Source organism: Xenopus laevis, chromosome 5S (assembly GCF_017654675.1).
Source record: "Xenopus laevis strain J_2021 chromosome 5S, Xenopus_laevis_v10.1, whole genome shotgun sequence".
Classification (NCBI taxonomy): Eukaryota; Metazoa; Chordata; class Amphibia; order Anura; family Pipidae; genus Xenopus; species Xenopus laevis.
The window spans coordinates 61775665-61800199 of record NC_054380.1 but is presented as its reverse complement, the minus strand read 5'-3'; positions in this window follow the sequence as shown (position 1 = coordinate 61800199).

Sequence of the window (24535 nt, the reverse complement as noted above, 5' to 3'; positions counted from 1 at the left end):
CCTTCTGTGTCTCTTCTGACTCTTGTATTTTACCATTAGGCTAATAGCACACTTGGCATTGCAACTTCAACAATATTTCAGAATGGTGTTTGGACCTTGTTTATTGTTGATGCCAATGAAAAGCAGTTGGTCAGTACCATCAGGGAAAGGAGAGATTAGAGCACTAGCTCATTGATCATTTCTCCATCCTGTTTACCTTAAAGGGATCCTGTCATCAGAAAACATGTTTTTTTTCAAAACACATCAGTTAAGTGCTCAAAAGAGCAAACAGATTTTTTTATATTCAATTTTGAAATCTGACATGGGGCTAGACATTTTGTCAATTTCCCAGCTGCCCCTGGTCATGTGACTTGTGCCTGCACTTTAGGAGAGAAATGCTTTCTGGCAGGCTGCTGTTTTTCCTTCTCAATGTAACTGAATGTGTCTCAGTGGGACATGGGTTTTTACTATTGAGTGGTGTTCTTAGATCTACCAGGCAGCTGTTATCTTGTGTTAGGGAGCTGCTATCTGGTTACCTTCCCATTGTTCTTTTGTTTGGCTGGTGGGAAAAGGGAGGGAGGTGATATCACTCCAACTTGCAGTACAGCAGTAAAGAGTGATTGAAATTTATCAGAGCACATTTACATGACTTGGGGCAGCTGGGAAATTGACAATATGTCTAGCCCCATGTCAGATTTCAAAATTGAATATAAAAAAATCTGTTTGCTCTTTTGAGAAATGGATTTCAGTGCAGAATTCTGCTGGAGCAGCACTATTAACTGAGTCATTTTGAAAACATTTTTTTTCCCATGACAGTATCCCTTTAAAAGCTGCTTGCTTATCCCTTTGACCAAATTGGTAGATTGATGCAGCTTGGCCACAAATGTGCCAAATGTTGCAAAATACATCTAGCTAGCCTGTTGACAGTGAGTGCTGTGATACTGTATAAAAAATTTTTCTAAAAGACCCACAAAAAATTATTTTTACAATTATTAAACGAGACTTAAGCCCTAAAATGAATATGGCTAAAGCGGAATATTTGACATACTGAACTGATGGCATCAACTTAAAGTTTCACCTTTACAGTAGCAGCAATGATCCATGACTTCAAACTTGTAACAGGGGGTCACCATCTTGCAAAGTGTCTATGACACTCACATGCTGAGTACTGAGAAGGTAAGTTTAGGGGTCACAAAATATCAAGCATAAATGAGATTAGCCTGCAATATAAGATGATGCTACAAGGCCTATTACTAAATTCTGATACTAGTTGCACTGTTTTCTGCGCTGCCATATAGAAATTATCTGTATTAATTACTAATCAGCCTTATATTGTGACATTTATATTCTATGCTTACTGTATATTTTGAATCAGTCCCTAAGCTCAGTAACTGACAGCAGCACAGATCATATGCAGTAAATCAGTAGAAAAGAAGATGGGGCTACTGGATCATTTTCAGAGGCACAGATCTTCCTTGCTAAAAGTCTATGGTTACCCTGGGCTACTACAGCAGCCCAAAATATAATGTGCAATATTTCTGGCCTAAAGCTATTAAGCTTTAGTTCTACCTTTAACAGACCATTGGTCATTAGTGCCCATTTAATTAAATTCAAGCAACAGATTATAAATGCAGACAATGGTTGAAAAGCACTTTTAGTTGCTATCTTAAATTTCACTGGCTTCCTATAGATTGCGTGGGAATGGACAATGCACAGACGGTGGTGTAAGTAGGTATACTGATAACAAGTGAGAGCATGAGGTGTGAATGTGTGAGCCTGTGTCAGATTTCTGGAATGTTTGCTTTCATATCTGTGTTTCCATTGCACAAATGAGAACCTAGAAAAGATGCTAATAGTGAGCTGACAAGATGCACAAAAATAACCGTTTTTCTGTATTTATTTTTATGTATTTTGTACATGGGATAGTTGTTTCTCACTCTGTTTGTGGATTAAAAAATGCAAAACCAGTAACCTTATTAAAAGTAGGATGAAACATATTGCTATGCAGTGCCACAAAATTGTGTAGATGGAGCTTAAAAAAGGTGCATGTCATTAAGAGTGTGTAAAAACTGTAACACTTATTAGACATGGCTTTAAAAAGTGACATCACGGGGCAATGGCTCATTTATTCAGAGACAAAGGTGAACTCATGAACTACTGCTCAGTCAGTGTAAGTGAAATGTTTTACATAGACACAGGCTAATTTGCTGATGCAGACCTGGTACTGTGCCCAGTAGAAAAAGTAAGTGGAATTTCACAGTAGATACAAAACTAAACAACATATTTAAACTGAACAGGAAGTTGTCCATATAATGAGTACAATCTGCACTGCATAGTATCTGCTAATTACAGAAAAATAATTTTCTATCCATAACAAATATGTATATAAGTTTGCTGTTTAGGCCCTGTCCTATTCATATTCCAGTCTGTCTTTCAAACCACTGCCTGGTTGATGGGGTAGTTTGGAACTTAGCAATAATAACGCTGCTAAAGTTCTATAGCTAAATAATTTTAAAAAAAACACAAATAATATAAAATAAAGACCAACTGCAAATTACTCTACATTATACGAAAAGTTAATTTAATGATGAACAAACCATTGGTCCAGCTTCATTGGCAATTGGCCACGATCCTCACCAAGCTATTACTGATTATTTTTGTTATGTACATATAGTTCTATGTACTCATTACATGCCCAATTTTTATACCTGCTTGCTAAGATGTATTGTGATAGGCATTTGTCTCATTAACTAGAATGAGAACCAGCTGCAGATTCCGGAAAGCAAAATGTTCTAGCTCTGTACGTTGATAAGCAGACCATACTGCCTTAACAACTCTGTGGGCCATAACCCCAGAAAGACTTTGCAATTGAAAGGCAAAGGGAAGGTGGCAGTGCACACACACACAGACATAGAACAAATATATTGCAAGCCAGCACTCAAGAAAAATCTATGCTTTGATGGGTTAGAGCCAATTAAGCACAGACACTCCACAAATATTGTTATTGTGTCCAATAACAAACTAAGTTATAGTGAATACAGTGCTTATTCTAATACTATGTAGTTAAATGTAACTACAGCACTGTTCAATTTATGCAGCACATTATGCATTGATGTTCCAAATGGTTTTGAATTTGCCTGCATCACAGAATGTTATCTGCAAGAATCCTTAGCATTTAGTTTTGCAGCTCTGAATAAAATTGGCTACATCATCCAAAGAAACAGGTCCTTTGTTTTAAATAGGTTGTACTCTTCACCTGTAATGAGTAGGTAATGAGCTCTGTATTGCTGCCTTTTTTTCAGGCTTACAGATTAGGAGTTATGATGACCAAAATGTTTGCCACAAAAACCACCCATTGACTTGCCTAAAAAAATATTAATTCTCATTCACTCATCTCAAAATGTATGTTGTGCAAAAGTAGTTGTAGGGAAAAATACACATTGACTTAAATGTGGTTCACACAGTTTGGCATTTAGTGAATTTTCCTGCCCTTTCGCAAATTTTTCAGCAAAGCAAAATGGGACAGATTCACTCATCACTAATTAGATTGTCCAATGTATATGGAGGTTTAAGTGGAAGAAATATACGATTAAATCGTTTCCCACAATTGCTTTGAAGAGCCAAGGGGGTGGAATCAAATGAGATAAAATGAAAAATAAAATGTCTCTAACTTCCTAATATGACTATGAATACACGCATGTCTCAGCTGAGGTGTTTGTTTGTAAAAAGCTACACTTTGCTCCCTCCAACAACTCTTACCTGTTCTTCCACCTAATACTGGTTTTAATGTGGCTGGTGCAGAAGGCTGAAAAATAATGTGCTTCATTCTTTGTTGCTTTAACTACAATAACTTTTGAATTAAATGTCTCCCAGAAATGACTGAACCCTCAATTTCATACCAATTTCACCCATAATAGCTGAATGTCTGGCTGCTTTATTAGCGCTGCAGTACAGATCATTCTTGATGGTGTGGAAGAATTCTTGTCCAAATTGAAATCTCCTACATTAGTCCCTTCAGCAACGCAATATCTATAATTTAATGTTTTCTAGTATAAATACTACATACGGTATACTGCATATACTGTATATATGTGCAGCTCATTTGAGCATTACCTTTATTGATTTGTGATTCTTATATTGAGAAGGAGGGAACAGGCAAGCTTAACGGTGGGATATTTAAGATAAGTTCAATAACACCTCAAGTGACCCACTTTAATACCTAGATTTTCCTACAAAAATAAATAACCATGGGGCGTGACCTGAGGCTAGATGTGAGCGGACGTGTGCTGCTGAGCTCCTCTCCCTGAGCCTCTGTTATTCTGTTAATGGCTGCTATTTACCTGACACAACGGCTCAAGAAGAAATACCCTGGCAACCTTTACCCCAGAGAGCAATTATGGGGCAAAATCGGGCACAAAAAAGGGCCTCTTTGGCAGCAGTGAAGCTGGGGAAATTTGCCCGCGAAGAAAAGCAAGATGGCGCCGACTCCCAGCACAGCGCTCCTTCCTCAGCCTCTTCGCAGGCAGAGACTGAAACAACTTTACAAGATATACTGCAAGAGATCAGGGCATCTAATGAGGCAAGTGCGGCTCTTATCAACGCTAAAACCGACAGGATTAAGCTAGATCTCTCCATAATAAAGCAGGATCTGCAGAAGCTAAGAAACAGGACTGTTGAGGCGGAGCGGAGGGTGAGTGAGCTGGAAGACATGTGCAACCCCCTACCTGAGCAAATTCGCGAGATACAACGGCACGCATGTGATAACTCAGCGAAGGCTGACAATCTTGAGAACCGCCTCAGGTGCAACAATCTAAAGTTTGTGGGGTTTGCAGAAAGAGCAGAGGGAGGAAAACTGGAAGCATTCATTGAGGCATGGCTGGTGGAGGTGTTCGGCCGCGACAATCTCTCAAATGCATTTGCGGTGGAGAGGGCCCACAGAATCCCGACCAGGCCGTCTCCACCGGGAGCCCCACCGAGACCTTCATCGCCCCACTGCTTAACGCCCGAAAATTGGGACACCATCCTGGCATTGGCGAGATCAAGAGAAGCCATCAGACATCAGTCGTCAGCTATCTCCATATATGCGGATTCAGCCAAGGTTCAGAAGCAGCGAGCAAAATTCTGGGAAATAAAGAAAAGGCTGAGAGAAGCCAAGCTTGTATATGCGATGCTGTATCCAGCTCGTTTCTGTGTCATTGCTAATGGAGCATCACATTTTTTTACCTGCCCAAAGGAAGCCAATACGTGGCTGGATGCGAATAACATTCTGCCACTATGATACCCTTATTGTCCTTGTTGCAATGTCAGGCATCAATGCAAGCCCTTATTACCATCCTTCTTTGGGGCACTTATTGAGTTGAAGTATATTTTTTTCCCCTTCTATTGGATGTACAGGACTGCTACTTCTATTAGGGGCCTTTCTACCCTGTTGAGGCCACATAAGCTGATTTCCTACAGCTTAGGAGAGAGGAGTGACGCACCACTAAGGGTTTATATATCTTTTTTTTCTCTTTGCTACAACCACCCGCTCACGGTCCCAACGAGGGCCAAGTTACAGTGCCACTACCGCACTAACTGTTTTTTTTTTCTCTTGAGGGATGAGTTCTACCCCCAGTTGGGGATGGGGTGGAAGGGGAGGGGGGTTGAAGGGGAAAGTACCTTGTCATGAATATTTGTTAAACACAAACATATTTGTTCATATGTTTACCTGTTCATTGATGCTCAAGATACAGTGCAACGCTCAGAGAAGTAAAAGGAGATTAGGAATAGCAGGATGTGATTATGCATGTAACAGTAAATTACTTAAAGTGCCATGGTATTGTCTATAACAAGTTGGAATGTGAGGGGGTTGAATTGCCCAATTAAGAGATGGTTAGTAATGGACTTCCTGAAAGTGCACAAAATATCTATTGCTTTCTTGCAGGAAACCCATCTCACAGGGGCTAAGGTGAGGGCATTGAAAAGGCCCTGGGTAGGCTGGACCTATCACGCCCCTTATTCCACCCACTCCTCAGGGGTTACCATCTTGATACGCAAGTCTGTTCCAGGTGATAGTGGCTTGTGATTTTAATGAGGTCCTAGTACCATCTCTGGACAGATTGAGTAAAAACCCAAAACCATCGCCCACTAAGACACAACTAGCCAGAATGATGGCGTCCCTGGCTCTGATAGACCCCTGGAGAGCGGCCAACCCGAATACTGTTCGATTTTCGTGTTTCACAACTTCCCATCTAGCATTGTCGCAAATTGACTTAGCTTTCATCAATGCTGGTATGACTTCGTACATACGCAGAGCCTCTTATCTCACCAGGGGGATATCAGACCATGCCCCTCTGCAATTGCAGCTGAATCTCCCTTATACACAGTCACGTCCACGGCCATCTATCAATCCAATATGGCTCAATATACTAAATAACACGGAGACAGTAGAGAACTGACTTTGTGCAATCTAATCTGAATACGGACTGTATGCTCCCTTTTTGGGACTCTCTTAAAACGTACATAAGAAAATCAATTTCAGCCGAGATAGTGGCTTACAAAAACCAATCAATAGCTGCATAACAGGCACTAGAGCAACAACTATCCCAACTTGACTCACTAGTGGCCACTAGACCTACAGCAACAAACTTGCAGAACTTGAAAGAGGCCCAGGAGGAATATCTCCAGCATCTTAGACAACAAGCACAGAGGAAACGTAGTTTGCAAAAATTAACATATTTGAACATGGGGAAAAGCCAGGTCGCTTACTTGCCCATTTAGCTAAAGCACACTACTCCCCGCCCTCCATCCCAGCTTTAAAGGACCCAGCAGGTGTTTTACACACTGAGCCCGATAAACTTAAAGAATTACTGGTCAATTTTTATAGGGATCTCTATACCTCTAAAACGCAGGCAACAGACTTTGAAATTGAGCAATGCCTCAGCCCACTAGATTTTCCAGTGCTGCCACAGGAATATAGGGAGTTCATGGATGCGGACATTACTACTATAGAGGTACAAGAGGCAATAGACTCGTTCCCCCTATGTAAGGCCTCGGGGTGTGATGGTATCCCCATTGAAATTTATAAGAGGCACCCTGGGACCCTGATTCTCCTGCTCCGGCGCCTGTATGAGGAAGCCTTGGGAGCCGGCCACTTCCCACTATCCCTGTATGAAGCTGCCATTATACTCCTACCCAAGCCAGGGAAAGATTCCCAAATGTGTGAGTCCTTTAGGCCTATCTCATTATTGACTGCTGATGTTGAAATTTATCTAGTTAATCCAGACCAGGTAGGATTTATACTGTCCAAAACCACTGCATTTAATACTAGACGCCTATTCCTCAACATGCAGGCCCCACACGAGAACAAGGGGACTAGAGCTAAAGTAGCCTTAGTTATAGCCAAGGCATTCGACACGGTTGAATGGCCTATTTGTGGCATGTTCTTTTTAAGATGGGTATTGGCCCCGGGTTTGTTAGGATGGTCCAGTTACTGTATAGGCACCCCAGGGCGACTCTCCGTATAAATGCCTTGAACACTGAGAGCTTTTCTCTTACAAGGGGAACGCGTCCCCCCTTTTATTTGCCTTGGCCATTGAGCCATTCGCCCAGGCTGTACGATTAAGCCCACATATACTAGGGTTCCAGCTAGCAGGTCAATGTGAAAAACTGCAGCTATAGGCGGATGACACCCTGGTATACTTAGGGGTCAGGGGCCCATCCTTAGCAACTCTGACTGAGCTTACAGAGGTTTTTGGATCCATTTCAGGCCTAAAAACCAATGCAGCCAAATTTGTTTCTCCTGGACGCGGAGATGCAGGGTGAATCTCTACATGAATGCCCGCTCCAAGTCACTGATAGGTTCACATATTTGGGGGTACAAATCTCTCTCCCTATCACTCAGTATATGGCTTTAAATCTTGACCCACTGATACAATGGATACAGGACAAATGTAAAAACTGGGGTACTTTGCTGTTAGGTCCGGCTGGTAAGTGCCCAAATTGCTGTACATTTTAGGACACTCCCCAGTCCGTATACCAAAAACAATGTTTACTCAACTAAACTCTATATTTGGTAAATTTATATGGGGTACTTCCAGAGCTAGGCTCCGATTGACCACACTAATGAGATCAAGAGAGGGTGGTGGGATGGCCTTTCCGGACATGTTCCTGTATTACTTAGCAGCACAACTAACCTACATATCCCCGATGGTTCATCAAGACCTGTCCCCACCGCTGTATCACCTATGGGGCAAAATTACAGGCTTCCCAGACTCTCCCTGGCTGGCCCTCCTAGTCAAAAAACCCCATAATGCTACCTCTGCTATGTTTATGCAACAAAGAACAGTGCAAAAACAAGCCCATAAGATAATTGGTTACAAACATTACCTACCCCAGACACCCATATGGGGTAACTTAGATTTTCCTCATGTATGTACAATTAACCGCCCACAAGTCTGGGACACGCTTAATCTAATTACCCTGAAGGATGTGTGGGAGAATGGTCAGGTAATTCCGATGAGAACTCTGCATGAAACATGGCTCCTGCCCATGTCACAATGGTTTACTCACCATAGGCTAAGGATGGCCCTCAGAAAACATGCTACTAGGAACCCAATCAGCATGGGAGACTCGCCCATAATAGACACACTCCTGAATAGCTTCCATAAGGGTAAAATCTCTGCTATCTACAAGCAGCTTCATAAACCTCTGTATAAGGATCCAGAGCTCCCGGCTAGGGTGGTTTGGAAGGGGAGTTGCGTGCAATTGCTGATGATCAATGGGAAATGGTTACTTGGGTCACCCTTACTTGTCTCTTTGTCCCAAAGACACAGACTGCTGCAATTATATTTCATACACCGGGCCTACTACACGATGCAGAGACTTTATACCATGAGAGTAGTCCAATCGCCAATGTGTCTTAGATGTAAAAATGTGGAGGCCACCCTGATGCACACTGTGTGGGAGTGTACGGCTTTACAGCAATATTGGCAAAGTATATGTGCATGGTTATCACAAGCTATCCCAGGGTGGAGTGCTGGTGGGAGTAGAGCTTGTCTATTGTCTTTAGACCTGGATGTATCTCTGGACAAATATACACTAATCTTTATTACAAAAGCACTATTTCAGGCCCGTAGGCTAATTACCCTACATTGGAAGGACTGCTCCCCACCGTCCTTCAAGGAATGACAGACTGCCTTGGACAATATGACAGCTATGGAGAGGGCAGCACTAGACAGAAAAGGTCAGCTGCTTAAATATATACAGATATGGCATCTTTGAACAGGGAGTTTGGACTGCTAAATTCTCTTAAGCTTCTCTCCCTTTGGACCTAATTAATCACTTCTAGGGTCTTGACTTTTTCTCCGCTCACTATTCCCAAACTGGAGGTGGAGGGGCCACTTCAGTAGTAATTCTAGCAATATCATATGCAATAATAACAACAGTAATCTGAGTCACAGTCTATGTACACAATATGATGTTTTATTAATGGATGCATGGTCAATTGAATGCCAGTTGATATTATCATGCCTTTTTTCCTGGGTATTGTTTTATGTAATATTTCTTGTGTCATACTTTTTTCTAATAAAAAATTTTCTTGAGCAAAAATAAATAAATAAATAAATAACCTACAAGGGATCATATATATATTCTGTATATAAACCATTATTAATTCTGTTTTCTTCTACTGACCCTTCTGTCCCAGGAAAGAACAATCTAAGCTGACCATTTGAAGCTGTATTGTTTACTCCCTTCCAGGCTAAACACAGTAGGTTTTGTGCTCATGTTGGAATGCAAGTAAGAGGAGCTGAGTCTTTGGGAAGAACCTGATATTTTAGAAAAGGGCTATGCATATGTGAGCTAAAATTAAAGTTCAACTGGAAACAGGAATGCAACAGTACATTAATTATTTAGAATGTTCCATTCAGAAGTTGTGTTAGGAGGTAATTAAAATGGTAGGCAATAAAAACAAGAGATACTAAAAATTCATGTCATTCCAATATAAATGTACGTCATAACATTTAGCAAAGGTTCCAGGACATTTCTTAAGCAGGGGCTATGACTGAACATAGTATGAAGGTAAGCCATTGTGTAAAGATGAGCCTTTTATTCATATATAAAAAGACATGAACAACCCAGTTGTTGCCAGTAAATCGTATTCCATTGTTCCAGAAACCAAGACTTGCAGTAATTTACAATAAGGTATGCAGGTGGTAAGGCATGTGTCCCCTGATCCTTTCACAAGATTTTTGATCCGACACTCATATACATTCTTTATAGTTGGCAAGTTTTTTTGTTGGCACAGGCCTGCAATAATGGAACTGTTTTTTTATATTGACCAAGATATGGAGTTCATTGAGTGCCCATAGTTTCTCTTCTCTCTAAATCTGCCTGAAAAAGAATACTACAAATTTCTTAACTGTAAATACTAAACAGCAGAGTGGTTAAAAAGTCCTAAATGTTTTCAAAGTTGTCCATAGAAGCTCACTTTCTTCTTGTTATGCTATATTTTCAGTGTCAATGACACTGCACATGCTCACTGTACTTAGGGGCTGTCCTCAGAACATTAGCAGAATGTTGATGCTAAAATGCTAGTAATCAGTGTTGGTGTCAACTTCAATTGTTTCTTGTCAGCAGAGAGCTGATCTGATCTGCATGTGCAGCTTCTCTGTAAGAGAGGACAAACACATTCTGTGTGAACAGTAACTTGGTTGCTTTATAGAACTCAGCATAAACACTTCAGCATAACATGTTTGCAACAGGAACTTTTCATAGAAAGCATAAACAGGAAGAGGAAGAAGAAAAATCACACAGGTTTACAGGTCAAACATGACATCACATTGCTAAGAAACAATATACCCTCCCTGCATTAAGTAACATGCACTGGAACAATCTCTGTCTGTTGTTTTCCAACATCCCTTCTCAACAGCATGGAAACTTAACAGTATGGAGATTATTCCACAAGATTCATTCTTTCAATTTGTTTCTCAAAATGATCCCTGGGTAATGGTTTGGTTAACGCGTCTGCCACCATAGTCTCTGTTGGACAGTACTGCAATTCAATGATGCCCTGATCTTGAGAGTCCCTCAAAAGGTGATATTTCACATCAATGTGTTTAGTACACTGATTTAATTTTTGTGTTTGTGACAACTTAATATATCCTTGGTTGTCTTCCAAGAGTAGGGTTGGTTGTAGAGTTGATGCAACCAGATAACGTCTTGACAAGCTTGTGCTGCGGCAACATATTCAGCTTCTGTTGATGATAAGGCTACTGCGGCTTGTTTTCTACTGGTCCAACATATGGTGCCTTTTCCAAGTTGAAACAAAAATCCTGTAGTTGACTTGCAATCTTTTACATCACCTGCCCGTCTGCATCTACATAACCAGTTAAGTTTACTATGTGTACTACTGGCAATTTCAACTTCTTATTGATAGTCCCTTTCAGGTATTTTATGATAAGCTTTACCGCATTCCAATAACGATGTGATGGAGCCGAAACCTTTGTGCAAAGTATTTCTACTGCTGCTGCAATGTCTGGTCTTGTCGCTATGAACAACAATTTGCCAATAACCTTTCGATATTGGTGGTTGTCTGTCAACAATCGCTCACCATTCTCGCCTTTCAGATATTCAACTTCCATAGGTGTTTTCACTTCATTTGCTTCCTCCATTCCACAATAGGTTATCAATTCTTGAATTTTATTTTTCTGATTTAATAGGAGACTTCCATCCTCATCTCTCTCAATTTGTATTCCAAGGTAATATGTGACATTTCCCAAATCCTTCATTTTAAACTTTGTCTTTAGTCTTTGAACAATATCATCACTGTCCCCTTTTTGCTCATAACAGACTAGCACATCATCCACATAGATCAATACATATATCCATTTGTTGGATTCTTTCTTACTGTAAAGACATGGATCTGCCTTGCTTCTGGAAAATCCTCCATGTAAAATGTATTTTCTCATTCCAGGTTCTGGCAGCTTGTTTAAGTCCATATGGGCCCTTCTGAAGCTTGCATACCAAATCTATGGTTTTTGGATTCACAAAACCAGGTGGTTGTTCCATGTATAGGTCTTCATCAATTTCACCATAAAGAAATGCAGTTTTCACATCTAGGTGTCTTACTTGTATACCTTTGCTGGCTGCCATACATAAGAGTGTTCTCACTGTTGTATGTTTCAGTACTGGAGCAAAAATTTTATCATAGTCCTGACCAAAATTTTTGTGAGTACCCATTGGCAACTAATCTAGCCTTGTAACGCTCAACATCTCCATTTGTATTGTATTTCACTTTAAATATCCACTTACAACCTATTGCGTTGCGACCCTGAGATAAGTCAAAGTCCATGTTTCATTTTTGTTCAAGGAATCAATTTCCTCTTGTGCTGAAACTTGCCATTTTTTGGCTTCACTTTTTGGTAGCTGATTGATCTCTTTCCAAGAGTTTAGTTCAAATACTGTATTTATTGTGTATAAGCTTTGTAAGAGTATCTGGGAGCTGGTATCCCTTTTGTGCTGCGGGTTGACCTTTGCAGTTCAGTTTCCTCTTTGACATTTGGTTGCTGAGGAGTACTTTGTGAATTTTCCATCATGTGCTTCATAGAGTCTCCTGTTTTGGCAAGTGGTTATACTCCTCCAGTCACAGACACTGTTGTTGTCTCTTCAGAGGATTCAGGTATCATGGTTTTTGATAAAGAAGACTTGTCAAAATATACGCTGTGGCTTACTGTCAGTTTGAAGGTTTTAGGATTTAGAACTCCTGTTGCTCACTGTATCCAACCAATACACCTTCTGTAGCTCTGTATCCTAGTTTGTGGCTTTTTTCACTTGGAATGTGCACATATGCCTTGCAACCAAATGTTCTAAAGTGATTTACACTAGGTTTCTTACCATTCCACAGCTCATAATGTTAGGGAACTAATCAGTCCTGAGAGTATCTATTCCCGTCCTAATTAGTTTGTGCAAAGGTCTAGACCGGAAGAATGACACTGACACAGACAGTTCAGTATACAAAATGCTTCTTCTACTTTATTCTAAGGCACAGAGAATTATATAGTCAAATAGGGAATTGAGTGGTAGCTCAGGATGTATGCGGTTTAGCTATTTAGCCAATAAGCATAGCATATGGCACAACATGTCCTTATTCGGAGTGTGTTTGTGCAGTCTTAATCTCAGGAAGCAGGTGCAGAGTGTCATGACCACAAGCCGTCATGACGTGTTCAGACTGACTCCTGGAGAGGTTGTAACTTGGTTTCATCTAGCAGTTTGTGATATATGGTTTTGCAAATAGCTGAACAAGGAAATAAATGAAAATGCACAGCATAACAGTAAAATAGACTTTTTACCTGAGAGATAATAAAGTAGCACAGACACCTGTCCTCCACAATAAGGGGTAGCTGCTATAGATTTTGTTGGTAGACGGTTTTGTAGATATGTTGCTGTGGTTATTGCTTCTCCCCAGAATTTGTTTGGGAGGTTGGCATCATTTAGCATACACCTTGTCATCTCTACAAGTGTGCATTTCCTTTTTTCTGCTACTCCGTTCTGTTCTGGAGTGTATTGAGCACTTGTTTGATGTTGAATGCCTTGTTCCTTTTGTTATGCTTTAGCTTCAATGCTTGTGTACTCCCCTCCATTGTCAGATCTACGGGGCACATTTACTTAGCTTGAGTGAAGGAATAGAATAAAAAAAACTTCGAATTTGGAATGATTTTTTTGGCTACTTCGACCTTTGACTACGACTTCGAATCAAACGATTCGAACTAAAAATCGTTTGACTATTCGACCATTCGATAGTCGAAGTACTGTCTCTTTAAAAAAACCTTCAACACCCTACTTCGCCAAGTAAAACCTACCGAACCTCAATGTTAGCCTATGGGGAAGGTCCCCATAGGCTTTCTAACAAATTTTTTGTCAAAGGAAAATCGTTCGATCGATGGATTAAAATCCTTCGAATCTTTCGATTCGAAGGATTTAATCTTTCGATCAAACAATTTTTCCTTCGATCATTCGATCGAATGAATTGCAGTAAATCCTTCGATATTCGAAGTCGAAGGATTTAACTTCGACAATCGAATATCGAGGGTTAATTAACCCTCCATATTCGACCCTAAGTAAATGTGCCCTTTAGTGTCACAGGATTGCGCTGTAATCTGTTTGTGGATTCTACTATATACTCCTTGAGTTTATCCAGTGTTTCACTATTGCGCTTCATAAGATATAATTTTGTGTATCTGGAGTGATCATCTATGAAAGTCACAAAATATGTGTTTCCAGCTGGGATCGGTGTTCTCATTGGTCCACACACATCACTGTGGATAAACTCTAAGGATTGACTTGCCCTGCTCTGACTTGTTTTAGATAGTGGTAACCTTGTTGCCTTTGCTTTGATACATCAGATGCATTTCATGATTGTATTGCATGGTGAGATATCCATATCAGAAGTCATATTTTTGTTTAACAGTTCATATATGGCATCTGGATGTCTGTTTCCCAGATGTCTGTGTCATGTATGAATGCATTTCTGATGAGGCGATTGAGTGGCAATTTTAGCCTTGTTTTCTCCACATTTGAGCTCATACAGGTGTCTGTCTGCTGTTTCCTCAGCTATAATTTCTGAACCATTCTGAATTGTGCATACAAACGGGGGAATGTAATAAAAATCGCTACCGGAAAAACTATTCGCAATGCGAAAAGTTATGCCTTTGCGCGAACAAATTTTGCTTTGTGGGAATTTAATATAGCTTTTGCGAGCCCGGAAACCGTTTAGCGACCACTTCCGACAGTGAAAGACCGTTTGCGAATTTTATAGTTTGCGCCAATGCGCAGTCAATGTAATAAAACTTCTTACTGAAAAAGTCGTTATGTTTGCTCCAAAAGATTACGACACCTTCAAGCAGTGCGCAATTAAAATTCGCAATGCAATAACAGTTTAAGGAACAATATTACATTGCGAGATGTGGATTTTTAGTCTTATTGGTGCAAATTGTTTTGCTCTTTGCGACTTTTATTACATTCCCCTGTATGCATTTAAAATGAACAGAGCACCTTGCATTTGTTAAACATTTCACTGACAGGAGGCTCCCCTCTAATTCTGGAACATACAGTACATCCTTCACAAGAATATTACGTTTTTGTCCTGTGCTTGTGACACAGTTCACATAGCCTTGACCAATCCCTTTCAAAGTGATGCTGTCCCCATTTGCAAAGAACTCTTTCTCGTTTGTATCACAGTCAAAGAAATGCTTATTACTTGTCATGTGACTCGTTGCTGCTGAGTCAAAACACCAGTTTGATGAGCATCTTGAGTAAGCTGGAAACATCCACTACCCTGTGTATCTATACTAGCTAGAGTTTTATCTGCAACACCCTTTGCAATTTATTTTGCTGTCTTTGCCACTGCATGTTTTTGTTCATGTTTCCATATAAAGCAGTCTTTCTTTAAATGGCCTGGCTTTTTACAGCAAAAACACACTCTGCTCTGTGCATCTCCTTTCGCAATTTTTCCAGCTTTAAGAGCTGTTCTGTTCTGTTTCTTTCACAACTTTGTTTTCCTGTCTGTGATTATATTCATCAATTAACTTGCCTTTGACATATTCTAGAGATATTTCTGACACTGTAGCAACTGCCCTGTTGAATATTGATGTTGTATGGTACTTACCTTTTATAGAGCTTTTAACAGGGTCAATATATGTCTATTTAAAATTGTACAATTTCAGTTATCTTTAATGCTAGATATGGACAGACCAAGGACTAGAACCCTAACAATGTATATGAAAAAACTTGCTCTAACATCTGGTGGGGCCAGTTTGGGTATAAATCTTCGTGATCTGGTGGGGATCATTAATGCCTATGATTAACTACCAGGGGGTATGAAATGTGTAAGGCGACATACCATGTGGTCTGTATACCTATCTTTTTAACATGATTTTTGAATAAAGACTATATTTTTTGTATAATACAGAGTTTTAGGTGGTTTATTAACCACTGCTGCTGATTGAATATTCACAGATCTTTACTGATAAAGAACTGTGGTGGGGTTGGACTGTAACAGAAGCTGAAAACATTATACATATAATTTATTTTCTAATCCTTTCCTAAACTTTAGTTCTAATTGAAAAGGTGACTCATTGTGCAAGTTCACTCTGCATGAGAGGTTAATAAAATATTTGTGCAGCAGAACAGTGCTAGATGGAGCAAGACACAGCTTAACCAGCTTTCTTCTGTATTGGCAAAAGGGCTGCATTCTTCCTGCACCACAATTCTGTTTATCATACATAGCAAATACCCTCAGTGTCAGTCACTGAGCACCAAAAAATGGCCTTTTATTAAAGTTGTTGTTCACCTTTTTTTTTTGCTATCACCAGAAATAAAGACTTTTTGCAATTACTTTCTATTTTCTATTTGTGATCATTTTTTCTAATATTGAAGTGTACAATTTCATTTTTCACCTTAAAGGGGTCATTCACCTTTGAGGTAAATTTTAGTATGATGTAGAGAGTGATATGCTGAGACAATTTGAAATTGGTTTTCATTTTTCATTATTCAGCATTTCAATTTGCATTTTAAAAAATCTGGTAGTTAGGATCCAAATTCCACTAGCAACCATGCATTGATTTGAATAAGAGACTGGAATATTAATAGAAGAGGACCTGAATAGAAAAATGAGTAATAAAAAGTAGCAATAACAATACATTTGCAGCAGAGCATTTGTTTTTAGAAGGGGTCAGTGACGCCCATTTGAAAGCTGGAAAGAGTCAGAAGAAAAAGGGAAAAAACGATAAGGGGCAGATTTATCAAAGGTCGAGGTGAATTTCCAAATTCATAAAAATCTAATTTTGAGCTATTTTTGTGTACTTCAACTAGGGAACGGTCCAAATTCGATTCAAATTTGAAAAAAATTTGAAAATTCGAATATTGAAATTTATCTTGTACTGTCTCTTTTAATGTAGCCACTAAATGTATCAATTGTAACAGTTCAGAATCTGATGCTGGATCACTGAGCTGCCAGACTGAGACACCAGAGACAGGAACATTAAACTTCAATTTTGGAAAAATGACAACAATAAAATGGAAAGCAACTGAAAACTCAAGTGTTGAAAAAAAGTGTTTGGAAGGTGAACAACCCCTTTTAAAGGAAAACTATACCCTTGAATGAATACTTAAAATGATACGATATTCATGATATAATCAGTTGGTTAAGTGGCCTATTAAAGGAGAACTAAACTCTGAAAATGAATATGGCTAAAAATGCCATATTTTATATACAGAACATATTGCACAATCTTAAATTTCCAGTTTCTCAATAGCCACAATGATCCAGGACTTAAAACTTGTCACAGGGGTCAAGATCTTGGAAAGTGTCTGTGACACTCATATGCTCAGTGAGCTCTGAGCAGCTGTTTAGAAGCTATGTTTAGGGGTTATCACAAATTTATAAGCAGAAAAGGAGGTTAGCCTGTAATTTAATCTGATGCTACAGGACTGATTATTTAATTCTGATGCTAATTGCACTGTTTCCTGTGCAACCATGTAGTAATTATCTGTATTAATTACTAATCAGCCTTACATTATGACATCTATGTGTACTGTGTACTGTGTATTTTGACTCAGTCTTTAAGTTCAATAAGTGACAGCAGCATAGAGCATATGCAGTGAATCAGCAGAAAAGACGATGAAGAGCTACATGGGGCTTCTTCAGAGGCACAGATCTTCCCTGCTAAAGGGCTGTTTTTGACTTGGCTGGTGCAGAAGCCCAAAACATAATGTACATAGCTTACTTCTTAAAGCTAAGCTTTAATAACTAGTTATTTAACTGCTAAAAAAAGGCGGGACGTGGGCAGGGTGGAAATGGTCAGAAGGATGGGGATTGGAGTGCGCTGGACCCCTCTGTAGTTTTTTTTGCAGGGGGGGGGCGGCACACTTTAGTTACGCCACTAAGCATACAGTTTATACAGAGCTCTATTTGCATGTTACACCTATGTGCTCTCCCACTTACTCCAGCTAAATTACAATATTTTCCCCTTTGCAACAGTTATGTAAATAAGCCCTCTGAGCCCTGTAAATGTTGAGCTAATACTTATAATTAGCCTGTGCATCTCAACAGACAGAGATAATTCAGCATGTAGTTGAGTGATGTTTATGCTGAAAATTCTTTGCAAATTGCCTTAACAGTGAAAGATTATAGGTAGAAGATGGTGTATGTCTCCCCTAGTGACTGTAGTACAGAGAATGTGTTTCATATTTCGACGACCAATGTGCAATATTAACGAATACATCCTGTATATTCTGCTGACAGTCAGGATTTGACACATACATAGATCAGAGGAGGATGGTGGCTGATGTTGTCTATAAGAATTAATTTCAAGTTGTAGCACCTTGAATAAGCCCTGAAGAAGCTTCTGATTTGTAGTAAAGATATATGAAGCCATCAGCACCATATACCATATACAAAACAGTCACCATATAGTAAGCCAAAGTCAAATACTGTATAGACTACATAGAAGATATAGAGTAGGTGTGATTCAGCCTCCAATTTCTTCACTTTATTGCTGTAAGATTCAGTAGGTGTCTGTGTTACACCCCGTGTGCATAATTCAAGGAAAAATATAGAATCAATACAGCTCCTGACAGTAATTTTCAACTGCAATGTGTTTTATTCAGCAGTGCAGGCACACTACATGTTTCAGGCGGAGCCCTTTATCTAGTGTGAAAATTACTGCCTGGAGCTGTATTGATTCTATATTTTTCCTTGAATTATACATAGAAGATATAAAACCATAAATTGATTCTAATATAAAGAGCTAATACAACAGCACACAGTGGTATCAGGTCTGGACTTGCATTCAAAATAGTAGAGTGGCATTTTGGGTACACAGAGGCCCAAACAGGCCCTCCACTAGCCCACTAAATAGTGACTTTCTATACCATCTGACAGCATCCCCTCTGGCATTTGCCATATTGCCAGTCCGAGCTTGAGTGGTATCACTAAAAAGTTAATGCTAGGGCCACACAAGCGCAGAAAAAATGCTGGCTGATTGCTGCCCTACCACATGCAGTAGCCTCCTCTCTCTTCTGCATTGAATCGGCTCAGCGTGGACTGACTTGGCGGGTTTCGGTGAAGAAGTGTGAATTCTGCCTATTCAATGTGGAAGAGAGAGGAAGCTACTGCCAGAGGATTTTGATTAGCGGTTTTCTGCCCCTGTGTGGCCTTAGCCTTATGGAGCTCCTAGGAATAATATTATTAAAGGGAACCCTGGCAAAGACTATCACTTCTGAACACATATATTATAATTGTGTGTTAGGAACCCAGCCAAACCCTCTGGAAAGCCTCAGAAACTGATGATTTTATTTCAGAGCATCCAAATAATGCTAATAGTTTAGCAACAACAAAAAAAAAGATTTATTTTCACATCATCTGGCATCATGGTGTAGGTCATTGTTATATTTTGCCAGTTTTGTCCATTTCTACCAGATAGTGTCCGGACATGTGCTCAAGGTCTCGCTAGTAGTTACAGCTCTGTTGTGTAATATATAATGAGTGAGAGTTTATGCATGTTAACAAATTGTCAAACAAACTGACAGATACACTTTAGAAATGCTGTGAACAAATGTCCTGCTGAGATTTTAATAGAGAAGATGTGCCAGCAATTGATGTAGTGGAAAAAGACACAAGCTTAATGAGTGAATAACATGTGGGGGGTTTACACTGCCAGCATTAACCAAGGGGAACATGACTTTGGGTGGGATTTGCATTTACTCTCCTCAGTAATCATATCAAGAGCTATTAGTAAATGCATGATTCTGTATGTAGCGCCACATGGCTACAACAGTCGTTAATTTACATTGAAAACTATAAAATATCATAGTAAATGAGGAATGTTTGCAATTTGCACAACTTCCCCTGATTATTATTCTATTAAACCTGAAGAGAAAATATACCTAATAAGGTATCAATTTTGTAATATAGGGTATCAATACCATAACCTATGTAAAACAATCATCAGTTGGGGTTTGTATTAATTAGCTACAGCATTGAAATCAAATGTGTACACTGCACTAATGCAAGTTTGCATGGTGCTAGTACAGGGCCCTACTGAAGTATAAGTTGGGGCATTTCTACCATGAGCAAGATAAGCAGCTTGATAGGGGTACAGTAACAACATGTTGGTTTCAATGGAAAATGCATTGCAAGTATAGGCATATTTTAAATAAGCTAATGTCCGTTATGTAACATTAACTTTCAGTATATGTCACAAAAGGAGATTGATACTTGTAGTTGGCTAGTAAAAACAGTTATAGGGTTCCTATTTATACTTCCATTGCACAACATTTATAAACAAACTGCATTTTGCTTAAAGTTAGTTCTCTTGAATAAAGTACCAACATTTACATTCATATGATTTTGGAAGACATTCCTATACAAAATTTAAAATATAAAAAGGGAAGCACTCAAGCAGCACTGCATGCAAGAATAAAAGGTTATTAGTAGATCTGGTTGGAAAATTCATATATTCATCCCCATTTTTGTGTTTCTTTGAATGTTTTTCGTTACCTTACTTGTCTTTTGAATAAATGCAAAACTGTTTGCATAAAGAACTGACAATATTTTTTATGTTTGTTATGTATCTGTTTATAGAACTTGTTTAATTTATAAATAAAGGAGCACAACTTGACTTGCATTGTTGGCCCTCAGGCAAATTATTGCATTTGCTTTCCATCTGTAAGCAAGATAATTTCCAGTACCACAAACAATCTTACATTAATTTGCAGCAATTACATCTAATTCTGCAGTACCCTTAAAACAGGTCAAGGGTTCAGAACTCAATTTTTAAAGTTGACAAAACAAGTTCCTTATGACCTCAAAGTGCCCTGCATTACCACCCAATTACTACACGATAAATGACTGTTAGCTAACACACTTGCTGGGGGTACTATAATTTTGTCTGCTATGACCCTTGCTAGTCACTGATACAATACAATGAAGTCTAAAGTTAACTTATAATTAGTGATGGGCGAATTTATTCGCCAGGCGCGAATTCGCGGGCGCCGGCGTCAAAAACGGGCGCCGGCGTCAAAAAAGTGCCGTTTCGTGATTTTTTTTGCCGTTTCGCGAATTTCGCACGAAATTCGCTAATTTTTCAGCGAACCGAAACGGCACAAATTCGCCCATAACTACTTATAATGACCTTAAGACTGCATTATAACACACTTCAGCATTACCTTGCCTTCGTGAACCTTTATGCTTTATCAGCATCGATGTTTGGGATCACCTTCATTATCTCCTCAAATGTGCAAGTCATTGGACCCCTGGGTAATAGTGACTATAATGTTATATCATTTAATGTCTGGTGCAAAAATCAACACTGGGGCAACAAAAAACATGAATTTCAGAAAAGCTAATTTAGGTGCCTTGAGGGCTGCCCTTCAGAGCATTGATAGGGGCATTAATGTTTCAGCTAAAAACACAGAACAAAAATGGTTGTCATTTAAAATTATATTAAATCATTACTGTTCTTAATTTATTCCCTTAAGGAGTAAATGTAGAAGCTCTAAGAATCACCCTGTGTGGCTTAATTTAGAAGTAAAGAAGTTAATAGGAAAAAAGATAAAGGCATTTAAAAACTACAAGTCTGTTGGGACAAAAGCTGCATTTAATGAATATAAACACTATAATATTGTGTTATGTAAATCAGCAATCCGGAAGGCAAAGAAAGGAAATGAAGAGTGCATTACTGCGGAGGCTAAGACTAACCCTAAAAAGTTTTTTAAATATATTAATAGTAAAAAGATGCAGGTTGAGAGTGTTGATCCATTTAATAATGGTACCAGTATGGTTGTAACAGATACAGAAAAGGTAAATCTGCTAAATCAGTTCATTTCCTCAGTGTATACAATAGAGGAGTCTGAGTTCCCAGGCTTACTTCATAGCTGCACTGATAGCTCAGCTTAATATAGTCAATGGCTGACTCACAATATGATCTGTAAAGCTTTAATAAAAATGAATGTAAACAAGGCTCCAGGGCCTGATGGCATACACCCCCGGGTTCTAAGAGGGCTTAGTTCAGTTTTAGACCAGCCCCTATTTCTGATTATCTCAGATTCACTTTCATCTGGTATGGTACCTATGGATTGGAGAAAAGCTGATGTCATTCCAATATTTAAAAATGGATTACGATCTCAGCCTGACAATTATAGGCCAGTAAGTTTGACATCTGGGGTGGGCAAATTATTTGAAGGCTTGTTAAGGGATCACATTAAAAATTTTGTCCTAGGGAATTGCATTATGATCAGCAATCAGCATGGCTTTATGAAGGATAGGTCATGTTAGACAAATTTGGCTCGGTATTGGGTCCACTTTTATTTAACTTGCTTATTCATGATTAGGGGAGGGTATTGTAAGTAATGTATCAGTGATTGCAGATGACACACAACTATCTAGCCCAATAAATTCCATCCAGGATGTGGCATCCTTGCAACAGGATCTTGACAAACTGGCAATCTGGGCAGCTAAGTGGCAAATGACATTCAATGTTGATAAATGTAAAGTAATGCACCTGGATGTAAAAATATCCAAGCCACTTATACCCTTAATGGGTCTGCACTGGGCAAATCCATTGTGGAAAAGGACCTTGGAGTCCTTGTAGATGATAAACTTGGCTGTAGCAAGCAATGCCAGTCAGCAGCATCAAGGGCAAATAAGGCATTGAGCTGTATTAAAAGGGGCATTGATTCATGCCAGGAACCGGTCATTGTTCCACTTTATAAAGCACTGGTAATACCCCATCTAGAATATACCTTACAGTTTTGGTCTCCAGCACTCAAACAGGACATTATTGTATTAGAGAAGGTACAGAGAAGGGTAACTAAGCTGGTAAAAGGTATGGAAAATCTTAGCTATGAAGAAAGACTGGCCAAATTGAGGATGTTCATGCTGGAGAAGAGGCGTTTAAGAGGTGATATGATAACTGTGTATAAATATAAAAGGGGATCATATAATAATATCTATAATGCTTTATTTACCAATAGGTCTTTCCAATTTTGCCTAAATATTTGGAAGGGTTTTTTACAGTGAGAGCTGTGAAGATGTGGAATTCTCTCTCTGAATCAGTTATACTGGCTGATAAATTAGATAGCTTTAAGATGGGGTTGGATGGCTTTTTGCAAAGTGAGGTTATACAGGGTTATGGTAGATAGCTCATAGTAAAAGTTGATCCAGGGACTAGTCCATAGAGGACCCTCTATCCCCCCTCTGAGGCAAATTGTAGAGACTTCAGATGAGGTTTTTTGCCTTTCTCTGGATCAACTGGCAGTTAGGCAGGTCAAAAAAAAAGTTAAAAGGTTGAACTTGATGGGCATGTGTCTTTTTTCAACCTTACTTTGTTACTATGTATATTCATGGCACTGAGCTAGAAAAAAGGATTATAGAGATGAAGGTTAATTCTGTGGAAAGGAGTAAAACGTAAAAATGTGCATAACAATGGCATAATTTGAAAATGCTACAAAGTTTATTTAGGATAGGCATTTACCTGAATCAGTGTTGTTCCAAGTGTGTTGCCGTTCTGTACTGTCAAGCAGTTTTTTTGTACATAGATGTGGAACCTATGATATAAAAATGAAATAAACAGATTTATTTTGCACTCTATCTGTCCCCTTTAGTTGTTGTTCCTTTAACTCCCTGTTGTGGAATTCATTTTGATTATGGTATTACTTTCTGGACTGACACACCACCAGGCCCAGATTGGCAATTTGTATATTCTGGCAAATACCAGAGCATTGCTGTGAGTTGCCATAACCAGTTACTATTTGTTTCCTCCTGTGTGTGTGTGTGTGGGGGGGGTTGTTTGGCCCTCTGTATACTTAAAATGCCAGGGCATTTTCTGAATCTCAGTCCAGACCTGCACACTGCCACAAAGGCATTAGTTATTATTATTTAGTGCCATCACCTCGTGTTGAACAGAGCATCTACATTATACAATCCTTCTATGCTGAATAAATGTCCTTCATGTGATTTTTATTTCAAACTACAGTTAACAGCTCATAATGGCAGCCTGTTGCTCCCCAACTACTGTTTTTACATTTTAGTGTGTCTCTCAGGTAAAAAAAAGGTTGGGGCCTCTGTCCTAAGGCATCCATACACAAACCAAATAAGCTGCCAACCAGTATTAGAGTGACTGAATCAGCCTATGGATAACTAACAACTGCCATCCCACTCGTGTCTAACCCATGCATAAAAATAATATTGACTGCTCCTGTATTTAAAAAACTTTAAAATAATAAAAACAGATTTCAAGGAAAACAATGTAAAGTTACCAAACTTGAAACAAGGCTTGTAAAGTGACCACAGGAATGGCATTTAATGTATTTTTTAATGTACTCTGTTTCTTACCCACTAACTTATTTTGTTTTTTTTCACATAATATTGCCAGTGTTGCTTTAAGATAATCTTCAGAGTAAAACTGGTGTGAATAACTGAATTTGGCAACACGCCACACACAATAGATTGGTTTCAGGAAAAGGAAGGGTTGGGCCAGTTTCACATTTTCATCTGTTTCATCAATTACATTTTTCTAAA